The sequence below is a fragment of the Protopterus annectens genome, chromosome 1.part1 (genome assembly GCF_019279795.1).
Source record: "Protopterus annectens isolate FY-2018-M chromosome 1.part1, PAN1.0, whole genome shotgun sequence".
Lineage (NCBI taxonomy): Eukaryota > Metazoa > Chordata > Ceratodontiformes > Protopteridae > Protopterus > Protopterus annectens.
Genome location: NC_056726.1, coordinates 1680539386 through 1680561839, shown reverse-complemented (window position 1 = coordinate 1680561839; position 22454 = coordinate 1680539386). Strand labels below are relative to the sequence as shown.

Genomic DNA, 22454 nt, shown 5'->3' with positions numbered 1-22454 from the left:
CCCAACCACACTAGCTGCTCCTACAGTCGGGTGTGAGAGGTGTTGCACAGACGTATTTGAAACCGCTGTCAAGGTAGTCATCCTCGCGGAGAATGTAGCCCTGTCCTCCTGCAACATGGACTATGGGGAGACACAGCCAGTTCCTTAACCAGGTTGCGCTGTAGTTGAGTAACATGTGCCAGATAGTTCAGCACCCTGATAGAAAAGGTCACTGATGCATAAATCCGCTTCTCTAGGCGATCCATCATCCTAGACTCATGGTCAAGAGGAATGACCGAGGAACTCTCCTGGGCTAGTTCCTTCTTGAGGGCAACTGCTACCACCATAGTGTCTACCAGGGCCCTTATTCCAAGCCAGTCTGTCTTGCAGGAGGGTTCAATATCTTGTCTGGGTGTTTAGGGATTGGTTGCACAGTGTCTGGTTCCTTCCAAGTCCACTAATGGATCTGCGGAGGGGACACCCAGGAAAGTAGAAGGGTCGGTGCCAAAAGCCTCCAGGAAGACAGATTCATTCGAAGGTTTTGGGACGGATCAACCTCCCCGCTGGCGCAAGATTTCCATGTTGTCTCCGAAGGAGACATCCTCGGGAGGTGATCTGGGGGAACCTTCCCTATCATCCAAATCAGTTTCCTCAGTGAGGGACTCTGGGGAGGAGTCCAACTGCCTTCTCTTGCACGTATGCTTGTGAGGAACCTCTCTGGTGGAGCTTTCCAGAGGGGGGCTCGCAAACTACTTTTTCCTCAAAGGAAACCGCCCGGGGCTCCCCGAGCATGGGCTGCCCCTGTGGTAAAATGATGGAATTCGCACACATAGCAGGAGTTAGGGCGGAGTCCGAAGATATAGTCAGGGACCTCAATCAATCAATCAATGACTAGGGGAACTCTCAGAGCCATGTACTCCAAACCCAGGGGTCAGATCGGAGAAGGAGATATAGGTGTAAAGAAGGGAAGCGAGCTCCCCCCACCAGAGGGAGAGGGGGCCAGCAAGACTCCCATCTGAATTTGTGTGCAAATAAACCTCCACATCATTTTATCCATATCAACTTCAGAGAGACTGCGGGTGGACCGTGACAAAGTCACGAACTCCGACCTGGCGGGTCGAAGAACTGAGGCTCTAGAAGGTGGCCTGGGCTCCTCCGGCTCTGGAGAAAATTTCAGAGATTGGAGCAGATGGGAAATCAGGTCGGTGCCTAGACTGAAGTTTGGTGGGATGTCCGGTCGGAGCTGAAAAGTCCGGGGACCACTTTTTTTCACTCTTTTGCTCTCCCTCCTTCTCTCTGCCCTTTCTACGCTCCCCTTCCAAAGGCTTAGAGGCAGGAGGATGAGTCCCAGCATGGGAGGTAACTACTACAAAACTACCTAAAAACTAAGGAAAAGAACCTACATTCTACGCACCAGTGAGGGGGAGGAATGGAGGAAACCTATGCTACCAGCACACACACTAAACACTATTAAACAGGGAAAAAAACACTTCAAAAAACCTACTCAACCTGGATCTCAAGAACACGATGCATTGGAACCCGTGGCAAACAAAATCTGAGGGTTGTGGAAGGTAGTGGTGGTGTATTATGGGGAGGAGCTTGGAGCAGATGCTTGTGAAGTTGCTGGCTCAGATCTGTTACGGATCCGATACCCACAGGTTGAAGATCAAATAAAGTAGACTACTTCAGATCTAAAAAAGATGGAACAGCCTACATCTTAGACACCAGTATGGCAGAAGTAAGGGACAAAAGAACATTCTTCCAAGTACCACCACACAATGCGCAGTTCTGGTACAATAAAGGCTGTCTCAGTGTTCGGGGACCAGGATAGTCCTAAATAAATCCCGGGAATCCGATAAAAGGTACAAAAGTGTAGAAAAAGCAAATCAAACACCACCGAAGGGATTAACTTTCCTGCAACTTTGAATATTAAAGTCAATATTAAAAACAACCACATGCAGGTAAAGACGAAGGCTGCAAACTTCCAAACTCCAGACGATACACCACGATAGTCTAAACTTCACACCACAACACTAATTCAGTTCGAATAAACACTCCAAAGTGTGATAGTAAAACTTTTATTCAATGCTAGCACAGTAAGCGCTTTCACCTCTTCGGCTTTATCAAACTACAAAGTGCTTAGACTATTAAAGACATTTAAATACAATTGAGTCAAATCCCATTGGTTCCTGCACACATTATAAATTCTGACATCATTACTAATCTATAAAACTTTTAAAACACTCTAAAACATTAAAACTATGACATTTAAAAACAGATAGTTCAAAACACAATTTAACATAGCATTCCTGAAGGACATACATTCCTGAAAAACATTTCATAAAAACATTTCATGAAATTCCATAAAGAGCTTAGAGCACATTTACACCTTATATTCTATGGTCTATAAATTCTCTTTTTCTTAAGTAGGGGTTTCACCTGCACTCTATCATTAATTCCAGGGAATTTATCGGCTCTAAGCCTGATAATCCATTTAAGTTCACATTCTAATAAATATGTGTCTATATCCCCTCCTCTTATGCTAGGTTTGGCTTGTTGTACCACACTAAAATTAAATTCATGTTCTGCTTCCATCTGTTTAATATGCTTTGCCAATTTGTATCAGTGCTAAAAATGTACTCAACCTGTGTTATGGGATGGGTCTATTACAAAGTTTCCTTCTCAAATTCTGTTTGTTCTTAAAGGTAAACCTAGGAACCTCTCCTACCATAATATAAAATGAGAAGGAAACTTTGTAATAGACCACTGATTAAGAACTCTTCAGACAATAGTGATGGAAATAACACGGTAATGTGTGGTCAATGCAATCAGTGTGTGTATATAGATATGAGGAAAAGCTTCTGCCATCCCATAACACAGGTTGAGTACATCTTTAGCACTGATACAAATTGTGTAAGTACTAATGTAGTTTATTTGGCCCAGTGCGTTTCCTGTGCAGCGTTCTACGTAGGAAAAACGTGTAGACAGCTCAGGGAACGTATCCGGGAGCATATATATGCAATTAGGACAGGTGCAGACTGTAATGCCCTGGCAAAGCATATTAAACAGATGGGAGCAGAACATGAATTTAATTTTAGTGTGGTACAACAAGCCAAACCTAGCATAAGAGGAGGGGATATAGACACATATTTATTAGAATGTGAACTTAAATGGATTATCAGGCTTAGAGCCGATAAATTCCCTGGAATTAATGATAGAGTGCAGGTGAAACCCCTACTTAAGAAAAAGAGAATTTATAGACCATAGAATATAAGGTGTAAATGTGCTCTAAGCTCTTTATGGAATTTCATGAAATGTTTTTATGAAATGTTTTTCAGGAATGTATGTCCTTCAGGAATGCTATGTTAAATTGTGTTTTGAACTATCTGTTTTTAAATGTCATAGTTTTAATGTTTTAGAGTGTTTTAAAAGTTTTATAGATTAGTAATGATGTCAGAATTTATAATGTGTGCAGGAACCAATGGGATTTGACTCAATTGTATTTAAATGTCTTTAATAGTCTAAGCACTTTGTAGTTTGATAAAGCCGAAGAGGTGAAAGCGCTTACTGTGCTAGCATTGAATAAAAGTTTTACTATCACACTTTGGAGTGTTTATTCGAACTGAATTAGTGTCGTGGTGTGAAGTTTAGACTATCGTGGTGTATCGTCTGGAGTTTGGAAGTTTGCAGCCTTCGTCTTTACCTGCATGTGGTTGTTTTTAAAAGGTACAAAAGTGTTTAATTACACTAAAAAAACATACACCAAAGTGAAAACTGTTGCAAAAACAAGTACACTACTGTAAGGAAGCTGAAGTAGCAGGCTCAAATCAGCCTAAGTCAATTTTTCCAAAACAAAATTAAGGTCCCGGGAAGGAGGGAACAGGCTTCCTGGGAGACCTAATGTGAAGAATGCCTTTAATAAACTGTTTGGCCTCAAATCTAGAGGTTAAACTGGGAGTCAAAGGCAGACAAGCACAGACAGCTGATAGGCAGGCCTTAACAGATGAATATGCCTATCTAGCACTGAGCATTTCACACAGACAGAACCAAAGGAACACTCACGGGTATCCTGGTTATGAGAAATGTCAACTGAAGAGTGGACAGCTGGATATGGATGACAGTGCCGTTGTCTTGTGCAAGTCCACCCTGTGAGATAACTTGTGATGACTGCCCTTGGCAAGGTACAGAAGAAGAGGGAGCCAATGATGTCTGGGCCAAAAGGGAGTCACCAGCAAGATTTTGGGAGCATCCTGTTTTATCTTGAGCAGGACTTCGGAAGGGGCGGGAAAACAAAGATAGATCCCCCCTTCCAAGAAAAAGAGAGGGCATCTACCTTCCAGGCCAGCTAGCATGTGACTCTGGCACAAAATAGAGGACAATGTCTGTTCAGAAGGGAGGCAGAGAGATTTACACGAGGAGTACCTCACTGGTGGACAGTGTCCAGAGAGACACACCTGTGGAGCATCAACTGGTGGGATGATGTTATGGACCTACTCAGACAATCTGTTACTATGTTCTGATATGAGGGAATGTAAACTACCTGAAGGGTCACCTGATGCTGGATAGCCAGCTCCCAAACTTAAATGGCTAACCTGCATAGGAGATGACCTTCTGAGCCCCCCCTGCTTGTTGACATACATCACTGTAGTATTGTCTGTGAAAATCTTGAGAACCCTGGAAGAAAAAGAATGAAAAGCCTGAAGAGCCAGCAGAAGAGCTCTCATATCAGACACGGACATTGTCTTTCTGTTGTTGAAGCCACCAAAGGTCCTGCACCTTTAGAGGACTGAATGAGGCTCCCCATCCACATAAGAGGCATCTGTGAAAAGTTCCGGAGGGGGACCAGAGGATGAAAAGGAAACCTTGAGTTGAGGGACTACTGATGAATCCACCACTGAAGTTCCAGCTTGAGGCATGGAAGTAGAGGCGCTAGACAATCCAAAGGTTGAGAATGTTGAAGTCAAACTGACTTTAGAAACCACTGAAGCTTTCTCATGTGGAACTTGGATACAGAAAGCACAGGAATGGTGGAATCCCTCAGTTTACGGGAGCTGCTCAGAGTCTTGTGACTTTAGTCAGAAGATCTGGAGGGCATCTGAACTGAAATCCAAAGCATCCACTGCAAGCAACTAAAAAATAAGTATATTTAAAGCATGTATTGCACTTTGTTAACTGTATTTATCTGAATTGCAGCTTCATTTTTGCTGAGTCTGTCTGCAATTTTTTCTGTACTTTGAAATTCTGTACTACTGCCTTATATAGCATAAGGTAGATTCAGACTTGCTGAATCAGGTCTATATTAGATTAACGAAGTTTCAGAACTTCGAATACCATATGGTCGACACCATATGATCAAAGTTCTGAAACTTCGAAAAATCATTAGAAAAAAAAAAAAAAAAAGTACTTAAAGCAGGGGGGGAAGCCCCCTTGCATCCCCCCACTACTTAAATAAACCAACTCCAAGATCGCGCTACAGCGTGGGAAAGGGAAATCTTCCCTTCCTGTGCCATTCTCCGTTAAAGTGCAATCTCAAAATTGGTATATTTAAGTAGCGGGAGGGCGGGGGGTGCAGTGCTAAAACACTTAACTTTACTTTCTATTTATTTATGTTTTTGATTTTCGAAGTTTCAGAACTTCGATCATATGGTATCGACCATATGGTATTCGAAGTTCTGAAACTTCGTTAATCTAATATAGACCCGCTGAATCTAGACTGGTAACACTGTGCTCTAAACCAGCCATCTTACATTAAGAAGGCCTCCCTGTACCTTTGTGGCAAGAAGTGTGTAGCTCAGATTCCATCTGAGAATCAGATTGCTGGAGAAAAAACTCGGTTTGGGGCTTTCTCCATTGGTAATTTGCCTTAAAAGTGCTGAATTTTGCCTGTATTTAAGCCTTGCAATTGTGCATAGTTGCTCATTGCACAGCAGAGGTTACCACTGCCATGTATAGACGCAGACTTAAAATTTCCTTAAATATCTATCAGAAGAACCCTCTGAAGTCATTTGCTGCTCTGCAGGCAACTAAACTGCACACTGACCAGCATCGCCACAGATCTTCACCCTAAAATGTGAACAGAATAAGCCCCTCTGTTACTCCCTACATCATAAACTGATGTAACTTACCAACTCCCCAACAGTACTATGGTAAAAATCTGCCGTTATGCATGGTCACTTTCCTACTATTTCTCTGGTCAGCTTGATTGACTTGGGCATCCTGAAGTAATATAGTAATTGGCTCATGTATACTGACAGCCACTCAGTCCTGAAATAAATACCATATGTGACAGATGTAATTATACTATAAATTTGGAAACAATCCTCTCGTAACAAAAAACAAGGCAAACAGGCTGTCAGCTCAAGCACTTCACCTCTCACATAAGTTCAGGAAACAACACAAACCCACATATGCGGAGGTACTCACAAGAAGCCTACCAAAAGATCAGAGACCTCCCAACCACAAATTATCTGCACACACATCAACATGTATAAAAACCACTGCACATAACACACATCAGTGTCTCGCCAAATAAGCCTCTAAGGCAGAACACCTCAAAACCTACTGTCTTGGTTACAGGAGACACACAGATGTCCCACTCACCAGGATGGACCAGCAGAAAGTCACAGTCAGCTGCCTATCCGTCAGATCACACATGCACTCGGGTCACTCAAGTACCATTATGAGTGCCACAGTCCAGGCTGGGGTGAATGACATGAGACGTATCTCCCTGGACTACGAGAAGAGAGGGATCTACTTTGGAAGCTCGAACTTTCAAAAGTTCGAACTTCATATGGCCGAGACCATAACATCAAAAATATGAAAGTTTAAAACTTCAATAAAACAAAATAAAACCAACATTTTTTATGTTTATGCAGGGGGCAAGCCCCCCTGTACCCCCCACACCCTCTGCTAATTAAATAAACCAGCTCCACAATTGCACTACAGTGAAGAGAACAGTAAATTTCCTGCTCTGTACCGTAGGGTGATCTCCACTTAAGTATTTGAAATTTCAAAACTTTGATCTTATGGTCTCGACCATATGAAGTTCGAAGTTTTGAAAGTTCGAGCTTCCAAGGTACACCCGAAAAGACACATGACTGAACTCTCAAATTGTGTGTCCCAGGCAGGTATGACCCATGCCATAAGCAACATTCTACCTCACCCAGGATAACAACCACAATATAAACTAAAATGATTGACATCAACAATTGGCTTAGCCTTTGGTGTCATTCCACGTGTATCTAGTATTGATCAGTCTGGGAAGATGTAGTCAACAGGCCACGGTGCTTTGCCAGAAATGGTCTGCACCTGTCTCCCCTAGGCTTTTGTATACTGGCTAAGGTGCTTGCCTCCCCCATAGTACCTTTTTTTAAGCAATATCAAAGCAACAGTTTCCAACATGACAAAACCCACGAGACCAACTCAAAAGTTCAGATGTTTAATGCTAGGAGTCTAAACACGAAACTGCACTCCTTGATAGCACTCCTCACCTTGGAAGATGCTGATGTCTCTGCATTCACTGAAACATGGTTCCAGGCCACAGAGTGCACCCCAGCTGTGCAAGGCTACAATGCTTTCCACACATTCAGACCTCAGAATAAGCGTGAAAGAACCAAAGGTGGAGGTAAATCTATCCTCATCAAAGCCAAGTACACCTCCAGATTAGTCAAATGGTACGACTCTCTCAAACTACTCCATGCCCAATTAGCTACAGGCAAAACACCCTACCACATCATTGCTATGTTCCCCTCCATGAACCAAGAAAAGTACAATGTCTACCTGGACTTCGTGGAGTCACTCGCCATATACTGCAACACCTTAGTCATGGGAGATTTCAACTATCCCTCCATCGACTAGGTAAACAGGAGCTCAAACAAGCTCAACCAGAAATGCTCTAGAATGGATAGTCTGCAACCCCACAAGAGGCTCTAATGTCCTTAACACAGTACTCACTACCACTGGTGGTCAATGCACTGCCCCCTGTGTGATGTCCTCCTTGGTCAGGTCATATCATAAACTCAGTCTCATTCAAAGTAAAAACTACTGGACCCCACAGTCCGCACGGAGAAAAAAAAAAAGTTATAGGTTCATACTAGGCTATCTGCTCTAGGACATTTATAAGCCTAGCCAGAGTGTGTTTGGCTTTCGCCACCCATTTTAAATTAATTTTGCTATGCCCTTTTTCGAGGTTAGTATACTGTGCCTCTGTCTAACAGTGACACAGAAGTGATACCCAGGGTAAACCTACGATCTCCCATCCACTCATCAAGATTCCTCTTGAAGAGAGTCATTGAGGGACTCTGCATAACCTGGACTGGGATTTTATTCCAGAGTGAAGGGAGCCTCTGGGTTATGAATCTGTCCCTCCAGCATGTCCTATTTATTTCAGTGCTGAGGTTCAAGTCTCTCAAGCATGTAGCTTGATGGGATCTGGATTTTCTGAGGTGCAGCATGTCCATTAATTCCGGGTTGGACATGGCTTTATAAGTCAGGCACAGATCGCTTCTGAGCAGGCGGTATGCCACTGGAGTAGGAGCTGGAGTTTCTTTAATCGGGCAGCATATGGCATCTGTTTGAGCCCTTTGACCCTCTTGGTGAGGTACTTTTGGGGTCTTTCCAGTTGCTGCAGGTGTCTGGTAAGGTACATCCCAAAAGGGGCATTGTACTCAATTATGGGCCTGATGAGGGATGAGTAAAGAGGCACGATGACCTCCCCTGATCTAGATGCGAATCCCTTCATAATTAGGTGGGCTATATAAAATGTTTTTCTAACCACTTTGGACACGTGGTTGTCAAATGAGAGATTGCTATCAACTTGGGTCCGAAGGTCCCTAATTACTTCTTCTGAACTTAATGGATTACCACCTATGTGGTAATTTGTGGGCACTTTGTTTTTGCCAAAGGGGATGACTATACACTTTTTGGTGTTTAGCTTGAGGCCATGGCTCTGGCACCAGTTGTCTGTTTCTATGAGGCCCTTTTGGAGGATGCTTGTGTCGGCTGGAGAGTCTATTATGGCACCCAGTTTGCAGTCATCTGCGAACTTGGTCAGCCACAGTCCTTCCGTGTTTGCCTGTACCTCCGAGAAATATATACCGAACAAGAGAGGTCCCAGGACTGAGCCTTGTGGGACACCACTTGTAACTGGTTTGGAGTCTGACATGGCTCCAGCAATTCTAACCATGTGGGTTCTGTCCTTGAGCCAGTTTGCAACTCATCTAGTGACATAGGGGTTTATATTTAAGCTGGTGAGCTTATCTATAATGCCTAAGTGGGGTATTGTATCTAAGGCTTTTGCGAGGTCCAGGTAGGCTGTGTGACCACCTTCCCCTAGTCAATGGCCTTGGTGACAGTTTCAAAGAAATTGACCAGGTTTAAGAGGCAGGATCTGCCCTTAAAGACGAACTGGATAGGATCCAGTGTCTGTAGGTCCCCAATATCTTTATTTATGAGATCCATGATGATCCTTTCCATAGCTTTGCAGACCAAGCTAGTCAGGCTTATGGAGCGAAAGTTTCCAGGCTCCGTTGAGGCACCACCTTTGTGGAGAGGGACCACTGTTGCTGTACGCCACTCTTTGGGTACATATCCTGTAGTAAGGCTGAGATTGAACAGCAGTTTTATGTTTGAGTTTAGCTCTTCTTGGAGTTCATGTAGGATGCAGCCCGGGACACCGTCTGGTCCCATTGATGCTGTGTTTTTTGCTTTGGAGAGGGCGGCTCTTACCTGAGCATCTGAGATGTCAGGGGGGCAGCACTCTGCTGGGATAGATATTCGCCCTTTTGGTGTAGGGGGGGGGGGGAGTTTGCGCTGAACCTGTCAGCTAGGATGTTGGCAATGTCTGTGGGTTCGGTGTATTTTTTGTCATTTTGGACTAATTCTGAGCATATCTGGGAATTCCCACCTAGGTTCCTAATATAACTAAAGAAAGCCTTGCGATTACCCTTAGTGTCCTGTGCAATTTTTCTCTCGAAGCTGGCCTTAGACGATTTTATGAGTGCCCGTAGTTTTTTGCCAATACTGATCAGAGATGCCTTCCCTTTTTGGGATTTTGCTCTATCATGTAGTAGCTTCCTCCTTCTATTGTATAGTTTGTTTATGGCTGGGGTCCACCAGACAGGACGTCTGCCTTTGGAGGATTGGGTCTTGGTTTTATTTGGGATTGCATGATCCATGCATTCCTGAAGGTGTCCATAGAATGTGTTTATAAAGGATTCTGCGGTCTGGGCTGTATTTTCCACAGGCCCGGGGGCTTTGAAGGATTCCACCTCAGTTTTGAGGAGTGTGAAATTTGCTTTAGAGAAGCTTTTCACTGTGGTTTTCTGGGCAGGGGGTGGGGTCGGGATGTGAATATCCAGTGAGATTAGTTTATGGTCTGATCTTACCAGTGAGGGATACACTTCTGGTCTGGAGCATAGAGTCCCCATGTTGGTGATGATCAGGTCCAGTATGTTTTCCCTCTTGTGGGAGTGGTAACAAGTTGTTCCATAGCATTTGAGTTTATAAATTCTAGGAACCTTTGGGATAGGGTGTTGGAGCTAGAGTAATGCTCCCAGTCTATGTTTGGGTAGTTGAAGTCGCCCAATATAATGGTGTTTGGAGAGACCTTCATATTTTCCAGTGTTCTCAGGAAGGCCGAGTGGTGTTCCTGGGTTTGGGAGGGTGGTCTGTAGCAGGCTATAAACTGGAAGGCAGTTTTACCCACTGTTAGTTGCACATGGATAGTCTCTGATGCTTCGTGCTGTGCCACCAACCTGGAGGTGTGGGCATCTTTGACGAATATTGATACTCCACCTCCTTTTGTGGTTCGGTCCAAGTTTTGGGGCCGAAAAGCATGGTATGAGGTATAACCTGGTAGTGCTGGGGTGCTCTCGGGAGTCTTGAACCAGGTTTCTGTTACTGCACAGAAATCGATGTTCTCCATGCTAAGGAGAGTTTCGAGTGCACGCATCTTGAGGTTTAGATTTCTGGCATTGAGTAGCATTACTCTTAGTTTCTTATCCCTTGTGATACCTATGGAGGTGGATTTGTCTTTTGAGCCTTGCCTAAAAAAGGCACTATGGGGGTAGCAAGAGCCTTTGCCAATATCCGAAAGCCCAGGGGTGACAGGTGCAAGCCGTCCCTAGCGAAGCATCGTGGCTTATCAAGCATGTCATCCCAGGCTGACAGGTATTGGATCCCCTTTGAATGACACCAATACTTAAGCTAATTGTTGAAATTGATCATCTTGTCTTCATATTGTGGCATCATTCTTGGTGAGGGTAAGATGCTACTCAAGGTCAGGGTCATACCAGCCTGGGCTACATGCTCAGAGAGCTCTTCTATGTCTCTTTTCATGTAGTCCAGGGAGGTATGTCTCAGGTCATTCACACCAGCATGGACAATGACTGAGTCATATTTGTACTTGCCTTGAAGTCACCTGAGTGCGTGTGTTATGTGGCGGATCCTAGCGCCCGACAGGCAGCTCACCATGATCTTCTCCTTGTTCGGCCTGGTGAGCGGGACGTCAGTGTGCCTGACGATAGAGTCACCTATTACAAGTGTATCAGGTGTGTTGTTTAGCCTTAAGGGCTGTGACTGTTCGGCACACTGGCCTTGTGAGCTATGTGTTGCATGTGTTTTGTTTTGGGGTAGCAGTTACTTGGGTGTCTGCTTTGGAGGTCTCTGCTGCTTAGGCAGATTTTTATTTAGAGCCTCCGAGTATGTTTTTATGTGTTTGGTTTGCTGTCGTGGTAAGTCTATGTGAGACTGGAAATGTAGTGAGTGTGGTTTCCTTCTCCTCCTGACTGGTTACGCCAGTACTGAGTTGAGAGAGCTTAGCCTCCAGTTTGGCTATATGGTTGCATCTCTCACGTGTTGGAATTTGTTGGGAGGAGGAGAGGGTTGTCTGTGTACATGAGGCAGTTGTAACATTGCCTCAAGATTCCCAGATTCACCAGCTGGACTGGAGAGGAGATTGACAACTGACCTTTGGACATGCTAGAATAGTACTGGGAATTCCTTTATAAAGGGCCAATGGGGAACAAGGTACTCAAGTGGAGTTTGTGAGGGTGTAGTGCTTTTAATTTTTTAGTGCTGACTTAGTGAGCAAGTGCCAGGTAACTTAAATGCAATGTGTTACAGGTAACTTAAATGCAAAAATGACAAACAGTAACTTTCTTTCAAGTGAAACAAGGAAATAAGTACAGTAAGCAATGCAGATATCACTAGGGATCCACAGAAGCACTGAAAAGTCGCGTTTTAGGTGGAATTAGTGTTTCAGGGAAATAAGCAAACAAACAACAAGCATACAAACAAAGCTAGATTCAGCAGGCCTGGATCTAGTCTATGCTACAGCAAACAAGGTGTACCAACTTCAGTAAGAAACAGTTCAAATATGCAGGCACTATAAGCCTTTAACCAGAAATTCCCAGCTCAGAAGGGCAGAATCCAGCCTCTCCTCCCACAGGAGTGCAGACCACGAACCTTCTTAATGTAAAATAACTGGCCTGAAGCCCAAGTGCTTAAACCAGAACTAATACACTTTTAGAATAACAGACACTGAGCCCTCAATCAGCAGTCCCCAACTTAGAAGGATGTAAGCTGCCTGTCCTGCCACCACAGTGCAGGCCACAAACCTTCCTAATGTAAAACAACTGGTCTGAAGCCCAAGTGCTTAATCCAAAAGACTTAGAATGATAGCTACACTTTAATCAAGTTACTACCAAGCAGTAATAAATACAATTGAATACTTTAAAGAATGCCTGCATTAGTGCTCAAGTTATACAAGCAAAGCTAGATTCAGCAGGCCTGGATCTAGTCTATGCTACAGCATATACTTAACATTCATTTGTCTTCAACCTGAGGGACTTGGATAAGGCACAGATCAGACTTGGCCATATACTCCAGCATTGGATCCCAAGTCCAAGCTCCTCCCCTACCCATAATGAACTGCTCTCCCTCCTCCCCTCGGATCGAGTTTGATGCAGAACAGCACCAGCCCTATACAGTACACATGCTTATAAAACCTGGCACAACAGTCTAAAGGTCCACATACTCAGAAGTAGCCAGGACAAAAGGACCTATGTCTCTTCAGTCCAGTCCACTACACAGCCCAAAAAAGGCAAGGGGATAGAGGGAGGGATGCTTGAAGACAAATGAAAAGCAACAACTCATATGGAACATTATGGTAAGTACATAACTTATCTGAAGTTCTTGTTTTCATTTGATCTTCAATCTGAAGGGCAGACTCCCTAAATACCAAAAAACCTGGAAGGTCCTCATGGAAGGATATTCTGGAGCACTGCTCCTGGAGAGAAGATCCAATTTATAATGACAAATAAAGGCATGCGCAAGGACCAGGTAAGCAGCAGAAAAGATATCAAGAGGAACAATGGACCAAAAAGTCGCAGAAGTAGAGGCTGATCTGGTGGAATGAGCCTGAACAGGTCGCACTGGAGACAAACCTTTAGCTAGATATGCTAAACAAATACACTCTGAAATCCAGCAAGCATCATAACCTTAGAGACAGGCTTTCCCAAATGAGGCTGGGCTGATCCAATTTATGCAAGCTTTTGGTTCTATGCAGATAGAAACACAACTGCCTCTGCACATCTAGCAAGTGCAATTTGTACGCTCCTCTGTTTTGAAAATTTGCGAAGAAAACTAGCAAATTAATGACCTGGTTAATACTCTATTCCAAAGCCACCTTTGGCAAGAAAGATGGATTGGTCTGCAGGGACATTCTGTCTTTATGAAAGACTAGATAAGGGGGCTTGATAAAACCTGAAGCTCAGAAACCCTTTTGGCCAAGGTAATTGCCACCAAAAAGGCAGTCTTCCACAATAAAAACTGCAAATCAACCATGGCAGCTGATTCAAATGGAGGAGAAACCAAAGCCTGCAAAACGAAGGTTAGGCACCAAGGAGGCAAAGGCCGAAAAGAAAGATACCTTTCAGAAAGGACTTAGAGAGTTTAGACAAAGGTAAGGAGGCCGAATTTTCACCCGCATGGAAATTAGAAATTGCTGCCAACTGGTCCTTAATAGTAGAAAAGTGCCATTATTAAAAATGTATGCCAACAATCCTAAAATAGCAGAAACTGACACCGTAAAGGGATCCGGGTCATGCTGAGAAGCCCACATTGAAAAAAGCTTCCAATTACTTGAGTAGATCTTCCTGGTAGAAGTCTTGTGAGTCGCAATCACGATCATTTTGATAAGAGAAGAAAGCCTGGGAGTCCGGGCTATCATGGAAATTGGGGCTGCCAAGCCGTGAGCTTCTGACTGACTAAATCTGGCTGAGGAACCCCTGATGTATGCGTGATCAGATCCAGATCCAAAGTCAGAGAGAGAACACACTATACTAGACCACAGTGTGTGGAATAAAACTGGACGAGGCCAGAAAGGGGCAATGAGGATAAGTGAGCTCCACAGCCGATGAGCTTTCTGAATAAACTTGGGAAGTGGAGGATATGCATATAGTAGACCGGAGGGCCAAGCATGGACTAGAGCATCTCTGGGCGACTCCCCCGGAGGATCAGAGTGAAATACTCACTGCACTTCGCATTGGAAGGAGAGCCGAAGAGATCGCAGCAAGGCCAACCCCACTTTAGGAAGACCTTGTCTGCTATTGACAGATTCAGAGACCATTCATAGGGCATCAGATGAGATCGGCTGAGCCTGTCCACTAGGATCTTGGACTTCTCTGGAATGTGTGCTGCCAACAGATAACAGGTGGTGGAAATCGCCCACTCCCACAATCTCATGGCCTCACGGCAGAGAGGATAAGATCTGGTTCCCCCCTGTTCGTTGATGTAGCAGACTACTGACATTGTCCATCTGTATGGCAACAGTCCCAGGTGGAAGAAAGGCAAAGAGAGTTTGAAATGCCAAAAACACAGCCCTCATCTCCAGGACACTGATATGCAAGCTGATCTCCAGAGCAGACCACGTGCCTTGGACCATCCTTCCCATGCAATTCCCCCCACACGAGCAGGGTCATGGTCATCATGATCACTGGAGAGGGAACAAACAGGCAACCCAAAAGAAGGTCCGAGAATTGAAGCCACCAAAGAAGGGAATCCCTGCAAACATGAGACTGATGAACAGGATGTGACAAGGGAAGGTCTAGCAAAGGACCATAGAACTGTTAAGGTCCACTGAAGGACCCTCATATGGAGGCGCGCGGTGGGAATAAGGGTGATCATGGCCACCATGGACCTCAATGCCAGAAGAATCAAGCCTGCCAAAGGAAACTGGGATTGAAAAATCTACTGCACATGATGCTGAAGTGATAGTGTCCGGAGGCAGTAACACCTTGCCCTGGGTAGTGTCTAAGGGAGCACCTTTGAAATACAACACCTGAACCGGTTCTAGTTGAGACTTATTGTAAACACCCAGGGACGGAGCTATATGGAGAGAATAATTCCTGGCCTGAGTCAGTCGATGCCTGGAAGGAGCGGAGAGAAGCCAATCGTCCAGGTAGGGAAAGACCTGAAATCCAGGCAGCCACAGGTGAGCCGCCACTAGTAAACACCGGGGGGGGGGGGGCAGTGGTGAGTCTAACAGGGAGCACTGAACTGAAAGTGATTGGCTCCAAGACAGAAGTGGAGGAACCTCTGGGAGCATCTATCCATCTAGGTCCACTGAGCACATCCAGTCATTCATCTGCAGAAATGGTAGAATGGACTGAAGGGTGACCATCCGAAACTTTGTTTTGGCAACAGACAGGTTCAGATTTTAAAGATCCAGGATGGGTCTCAAGTCCCCCGTTTTCTTTGGCACCAAAATAACCTGGAATAAATGCCTGATCAGGACTGGTCTGGGGGGACAGGCTGGATGACCTGTTTTTCAAGCAGCCTGGCAATTTCTACAGCTGCCTCCTCCCTCTGACCAGGTGGAATGTCCGGGAGGTGTTTTGGCAGAGGGAGAATGAAAAAAGGGGATGAGTAAACCTCTGAATATGATCTGCAGCACCCAACAATCATTTGTAATGGACTCCCAGGCTGTTGGGTGCAGTGACAGACACCCACTGACTGCCTCCAGAGATTAGCAGTTGGGCAATCTCTCAGAATTGCTGGAAGGGTCTGTTTGGGAAAGAATCTTGAGACCCCTGGTTCTTCAGACCCCCCTCTGTCACGAGAGTGGAATCTGTCATCCCTCTCCGCCCTTGGGGGAATACTAATTCTGTGAGTCCTGGGGAGAACCTTGAGACTTCTGGAACCATAGCTTCTTGACCTCACACTGATTCCTTGAAAATGATCTTTGTGGAGTGGAGAAGCGAATTCCAATGGCAGAAAAGGTCTTCATGCCCTTCTTGCTCTGGGTTAACGTGTCACAAACCATTTTTCCAAACAAAGTGGAACCATGGTATGGAGCATTCATGGAGACACCTTGAAGAGCTCCAAAAAAGCGCAAAGCTGGACTCAGGCATGCCGTCGAATGGTCACACCTGTCCCTGCAGTCCTAGCGGCACCGTCAGTAGTATGGGAAAGAAGCCTCATGGAAGTGTTTGAAGTAGCAGTGAAGGTGGCCATGCGGGAGGAGACCTTCTCCCTGCCGATATGAAACCTGGGGCAATCTCAGCGACCTCCGACCAGGTCCAGCTGCAGTCTGATTACATGTGCCAAATTATTCAGCTCAAGTAAGGCAAAAGTGGCTGAAGCATAGGCCTGCTTCCCAAAATGGTCCATCGCCCTAGACTCCCTGTCTGGAGGGTGGACAGAGGAGCACTCCTGAGCCAGCTTCTTCTTAATACCACCACAACCACCATGGCATCGACTGGGGACTCCTTGGGCCAATGGGGCTTGTCTTATGGTGCGCTGAACACCTTGTCCAGGTACCTGGGGATGGGCTCAACTGTGTCCAGTTCCTTCCATGCCCTAATGGAGATGAGATCCACTAAGGGATCTGCAGGGGGGCCATCCAGGAAGCAGAAAGTCCTGTGACAAACGCTTCTAGAAATACCGACTCGTCGGGATTGTGATTGAGGGTAGTTCACCCACTGCATTGGCGAAGGATCTCCATGATGGCCCCAAAGGAGACCCCCTTTGAGTATCATCAGTGAGGGACTCCAGAGGGGAGTCTAAGCAACCCCCTTTTGCATGTATGCTTCCGAGGTGGCTCCTTGGGGGGGGGGGACTCTGGGGAGGATTCGGAAGCTTGGGGGAGTTCTTGAATCAGAACCTCCTGGGGAAAACTGGCAACAGGCTGTCCTTGAGGGGGCAGGACAGAAGACTGGCCCAGAAAGAGAGGAAGTCAGGGTGGAATCTGAGGACAGGTGTGTCAAGGCTCTCGAAGGAGCCGAGAGGACTCTCTCCACCAGCTTGAACGCTTAAGACAAGCGCATCACTAAAGGTAGAATGGCTGGGGCTGAAGCCGGAGGCTGCCTATCCACCACCCTCAGCACTGGGGGGAGGCCAGAGTAGAGCCTCCGAACGCCAAAGCCCCAAGGGAAAGAGACTCCCAAAGTCTCTAAGTCAAAGCCACCCCCTTGGATCGGACACCAAAGCTACATCTCCAAGAGTCGGTCCGCTATGAAAACATCTTAGCCAAACTGCTCAAGGTAATGTCGGGGTCGAGGTACCATCGGTGCCAACCCCTCAACCCCTGGGAACCTCAAACCCAATGGCTCCGAAACCGAAGGTCATATCGGAGAAGGAGGGAGAGGGAGGTAAGTGGACTGAGTGCTCCCAACCCTGGAGGAGGATGCAGCAGCCAAGACTCCCAGCTGAATTTGGGCCCGAAAAAAACATCATCCTCCCCACCTCAGCTTCGGTCAGGCTCCAAGTGGACCGGACTGAAGATGCCACTGACTATGGCCAAGAATGACGCCAAGGAGAGAGAGTGGCTGGGGACCGAGCCCGAGAGGTCTCCAGCTCCAGGGAGAAGCATGTTGACCAGAGCTGAGGAGTACTCCGGCTCGGATCTGACCGGGCCTTGGAGGGAGGCCTCTTCCTAAGCCAATCCCATTCTTTAGAACAGGCTTTCTCTCCGTCCCCGGACTTCTTAGCAGGAATTTGTGTCCCAGAAGTCGGGGCAGAAGAAGAGGCCTTTGGAGGAGGTGGGACAAGACCCTTTAAAATAAGTTTGTTCCTCCTGTCGATCAAAGTGTGCAAGCTGAAGCCCGCGCAGATCGAACAGGTGGTATCCAAATGGGAACCTCCAAACAGGCTATGCACAGACTGTGGGCATCGGAAGGTGAAAGCTTATGCCTACACTCTGCACAATTCCTAAACCCTGGCTTAGGGGTGTCAGCCATGGGAAGGAAAGCCCTAAACACACACACGCTAGAAAGGAAATTATTTTTTTTTTAAACAAAGACTGACACAGACGTGGCTAGAAGGTGGTAAGTGGAAAAAGATCAAAGAAAGGAAGAAAGATAAGAGATAACCCCCCCCCCCCAAAAAAAAAAAAAAAAAAAAAAAACTAAACATTTACACACTAATGGACCTTGCAGCAGTGAAAAACGCTTGCTGTTCAAAGCGAGCGGCAAACAAGATCTGGGGGGAGGAGGGAGAGTGGGGCATTGTGGGTAGGGGAGGAGCTTGGACTTTGGATCTGATGCTGGAGTATATGGCAGAGTCGGATCCCTGGTGGATAAGAGCCCCTCAGGTTGAAGAGCAAATGAAACAACTTCAGATCTAAGAAACGTCTCCCAAAGCAAACTACAGCCTACTACGTGATGCTATAAGCAAGCAATAATGCCTGACAGGGTGTGTGTTGATGTGTAATTAACGCCCACCCAGGAGTGTTATGAGGACCGCCACCGCAGGAGGACAGCCTCTACAACCATGAAAGGGCATTAATTACACATTAACACACACCCAGGAGGGCCTTGTTACACTTAAATGGGCTCTCTGTAAAATTGTTGTGTTTTACTTGCTTATTTACAAGTACTATATTTTTTTTATATATTTTTTTAATGTAAAATAGTTCCTCTGCCTACTGTTTCAGACATGCTGTAGTATATGTTAATGGTATTGGAGGAAGCATTTTACATCAAACATATAAAAAAATAATACAGGGCTTAAAAAATAAAGTGAAAATTTTACATACAGCCCATTCTCTCTTACACACACACACACCATTTTGTAGTCTTTTTTTTTATATTTTACACTTACTAAACAGCAACAGCACTGCTTAGTGCATGTAAAATAATGGCGGCCATTCCATTTTCCTCAGTCCTTGCTCCACAGCAGCTTGATATGCTGCTATGAAAGGGTGCACTAGTTTTTCAGCTGGCATTACTTGTACATTAATACCCTGCTGGAGACCGCTCATTATTCAATCAGGGTACTGATGTACAGTAAGGACCATTGTCTAAAAAGTTTTATCCCCCCTGCAATCACAGGCAATAATGACTCCTATGCGGAGATGTATACAAATTCCCTGTATAATCATCTTAGCAACTGCAATGACTCCTCTGTACCTAACAGGATTAAAACCAGGCTCTCCTGAAAAACAAGCCACCTTTGTGGACATGAAGTATAAACATATTGTATAACAAAAGGAAGAAACTGATGCCCAAGAACAAGAGGCAACTGCCTCTGCAGAGGAAGAATTGCCAACACAGACAGAAAAAGCAAATCAGAAGTCTTGTAACATCCTCTAAAGCTAATTATGAAGCTAAAACAGCATCTCTAGCCAAGGGCAGTCATAAGACATTCTTTAACTACGTCTAAAATCTAAAAGGGAGTGCCCAGCTATGTGCCGAACTAGGAGTAGATGGTAAGTAAAGACCTGTATACCCCTTAGCCTGCAGAAAGCAATCACAGCAGCGAGGAATTTGTTAAACACTCCTGGGACAGTAGAGAGGTCAAACGGCAAAGCAGAGAGATGAAAATGCCAGGAAGCAAAGTACAGTTGTGTACACTTACCATAAATGTAGATGTTCAACTGTATTCACTGTTGCAGTCATTACATATGGGTAATCCTGCTGGCAGGTTGCCCTCAGTCGGCCTGAATTCCAAAGTTCTGGGTCCTGCGTCAGCCACTGTCGCCCCTTCCCTGATGTCTGGTCGTCAGGGGTATAAAAGAAGCGGCCGATGCCATTTTCTTTAATTTTTCTTGCCACAGATGTCAGGTGCCCCCTAAAAGGGTAGCCGAAATTTATATTTATATATATATATATATATATATATATATATATATATATATAGATATATATATATATATATATATATATATATATATGGGTCTATCTGACATGGTCGACAGTTCATTTGATCGACAAGCACTTTAGGTGGGGGCTGCCCCACACCCCCTAACTATATATATCAACTCCGGGGTCGCACAACATTGGGGAATGGGGCAAATCTGCTTGTCGACCAAATGAGTGTCGATCATATGAACTGACGACCATGTCTATATATATATATATATATATATATATATATATATATATATATATATATATAAATACATGCACCAATATAAACTTTACCTTCATCTACAAGCAAATACACCACATAGGTTACATAAATCAGAGAAGGAAAGATAGGTTCCATCAGAAGAAAAGGGGGAAGGTGGGTAGGTAACCTGGACTGCGACAGTGAATACACTCGAACATCTACATTTATGGCAAGTGTACACAACTGTACTATGTTCTTCGTGTTTCACTGTTGCAGTCATTACATTTGGGTAGAGTCTCAAAGCTATGGATGGGAGGCTGGAGCTAGACAGCATTAGGAGTGGCTATAAGCCCCTGCAGAACTGCAGTGGCAAAGCCTGCCCTGGATTTAGAGTAGAGTGGCAGATGATAGTGCTTTGTAAAGGTGTGCAGTGAACTCCAAGTAGCAGCCCCTAAAATGTCCTTGGTTGGTACTCCCCTAAGAAAGGCTGCTGAAGTGGCTGCAGCTCTGGTTGAATGTGGCCCAATGCCCTTAGGCACTGGCTTGCCATGGTGCAAGTAGCAGAAATGTATGCAGTGGCCTATCCACTTTGAAATAGTCTGCTTTGAGATAGCCTTTCCTTGTGATCCTGCAGCATATGCCACTAGTAATTGCTCTGTATTTCTGAAAACTTTGGTTCTGTCCAAGTAGAATCTAAGCTGTCTGTGTACGTCCAAAGAATGCAGAATTATCTCCCTCTTGTTCTGTGGATTTGGATAAAAAGTTGGCAGATTAATAGTTTGGTTAAGAGCCACACTGGACACCACCTTAGGCATAAAATGTTGGGTTTGTCCTCAGAGACCCTGTCTGGATAAAAGATTCCACAGCCATGAGTGTATGTACCTCTGAAACGCATCTTGCAGAAGTTATTGCTAGGAGCAGAGCTGTTTTCCAAGATAAAAACTTTATAACAGCAGTAGCAGCTGGCTCAAAAGGAGGCAAGGTGAGTTTTTCCAAGACATAGTTGAGGTCCCATGCAGGCATTGGTGATCTCCTTGGAGGCCTTAAATTTTTGGCTCCTCTGAGGAACTGTTTTAATAAGGGATAAGAAAAGATTGGTGGCTCTGTATTGTAATTAGCCGAAATGGCAGAGGCATGGATTTTAATAGATGAAAAAGATAGTCCTTTGTCCAGCATCTCAGTTAAGTATTGCAGAATCTGAGGAATATTTGGCACAGCTGTATCAGTTCCTTGTGCCTGGTTCCAAGCACAGAATCTCTTCCATTTTCCAGCATAAGATTTTCTAGTACTAGGCCTTCTGGCCTCCAAAATGACATCCATCACAGCTTTACTGAGAGATGTGTTTTGTATGACTACATTATCCGCCATGCAGCCAGGTTTAAAGTCCTGAGTTGGCTGTGCTGGATCTGATTGTTTTGCTGGGACAGTAGATGAGGTATCAGAAGTAAGGTCCAAGCTGGGCATTGAGACAAGTTCTTTAGAATTGGAAACCAGTACTGGTGGGGTCAGTCTGGGGCAATCAGTATCATTTTTGACTTCTCCTGTCTGACATTAGGAGTACCTTAGGGAGGAGAGGTAGTGGGGTAAAGGCATCTACTGATTTTTCCAGCTGAAAGATAGGGCATCCACTTTGCATGCTTGTCTGTGACAAGTCCTTGTGCAGAATCTTTTTAGTTGGTAGTTGTGAGGGGAGGCAAATAGATCTATGTCCGGGCATCCCCATTTCCTTGTTATCACGCTGAAGATTTGTGGATCTAGCTGCCACTATCCATGAGGTTTCTGCTTAGTTTGTCTGCCAGAGTATTTTTCCTTCCTGGCAGGAATTGCGCCTGCCGATGTACTTGGTAAGTTAATGCTGTGTCCCACAAAGTCATGGCTAGTCTGCAAAGGGAGTAAGAATGTGTGCCCCCCTGCTTGTTTATATACCACATGACTGTGGTGTTGTCTGTCTTTATCAGTATTTGTCCCAGATGAAGTAGGTCCTTGAAGGCTGTCAGGGCATTCTGAACAGCTAGCATCTCTTTTTGATTGATATGTAGATGCATTTGGTTTGAGGACCATGTGCCCTGAATGCATTTCCCTGCCATGTGGGCCCCCCAGGCATAATCTGATGCATCCATTGTTAGTGTCTGCCTGGCTGGGGG

General features: G+C 45.1%; 1 protein-coding gene across 1 annotated transcript in view; it reads right to left on the bottom strand.

Moving 5' to 3' along the window:
- Positions 1–22454, bottom strand: part of CEP85 (centrosomal protein 85) — a 2011196-nt gene that overhangs the window by 1328919 nt on the left and 659823 nt on the right. The gene's annotated exons all lie outside the window — the stretch shown is intronic.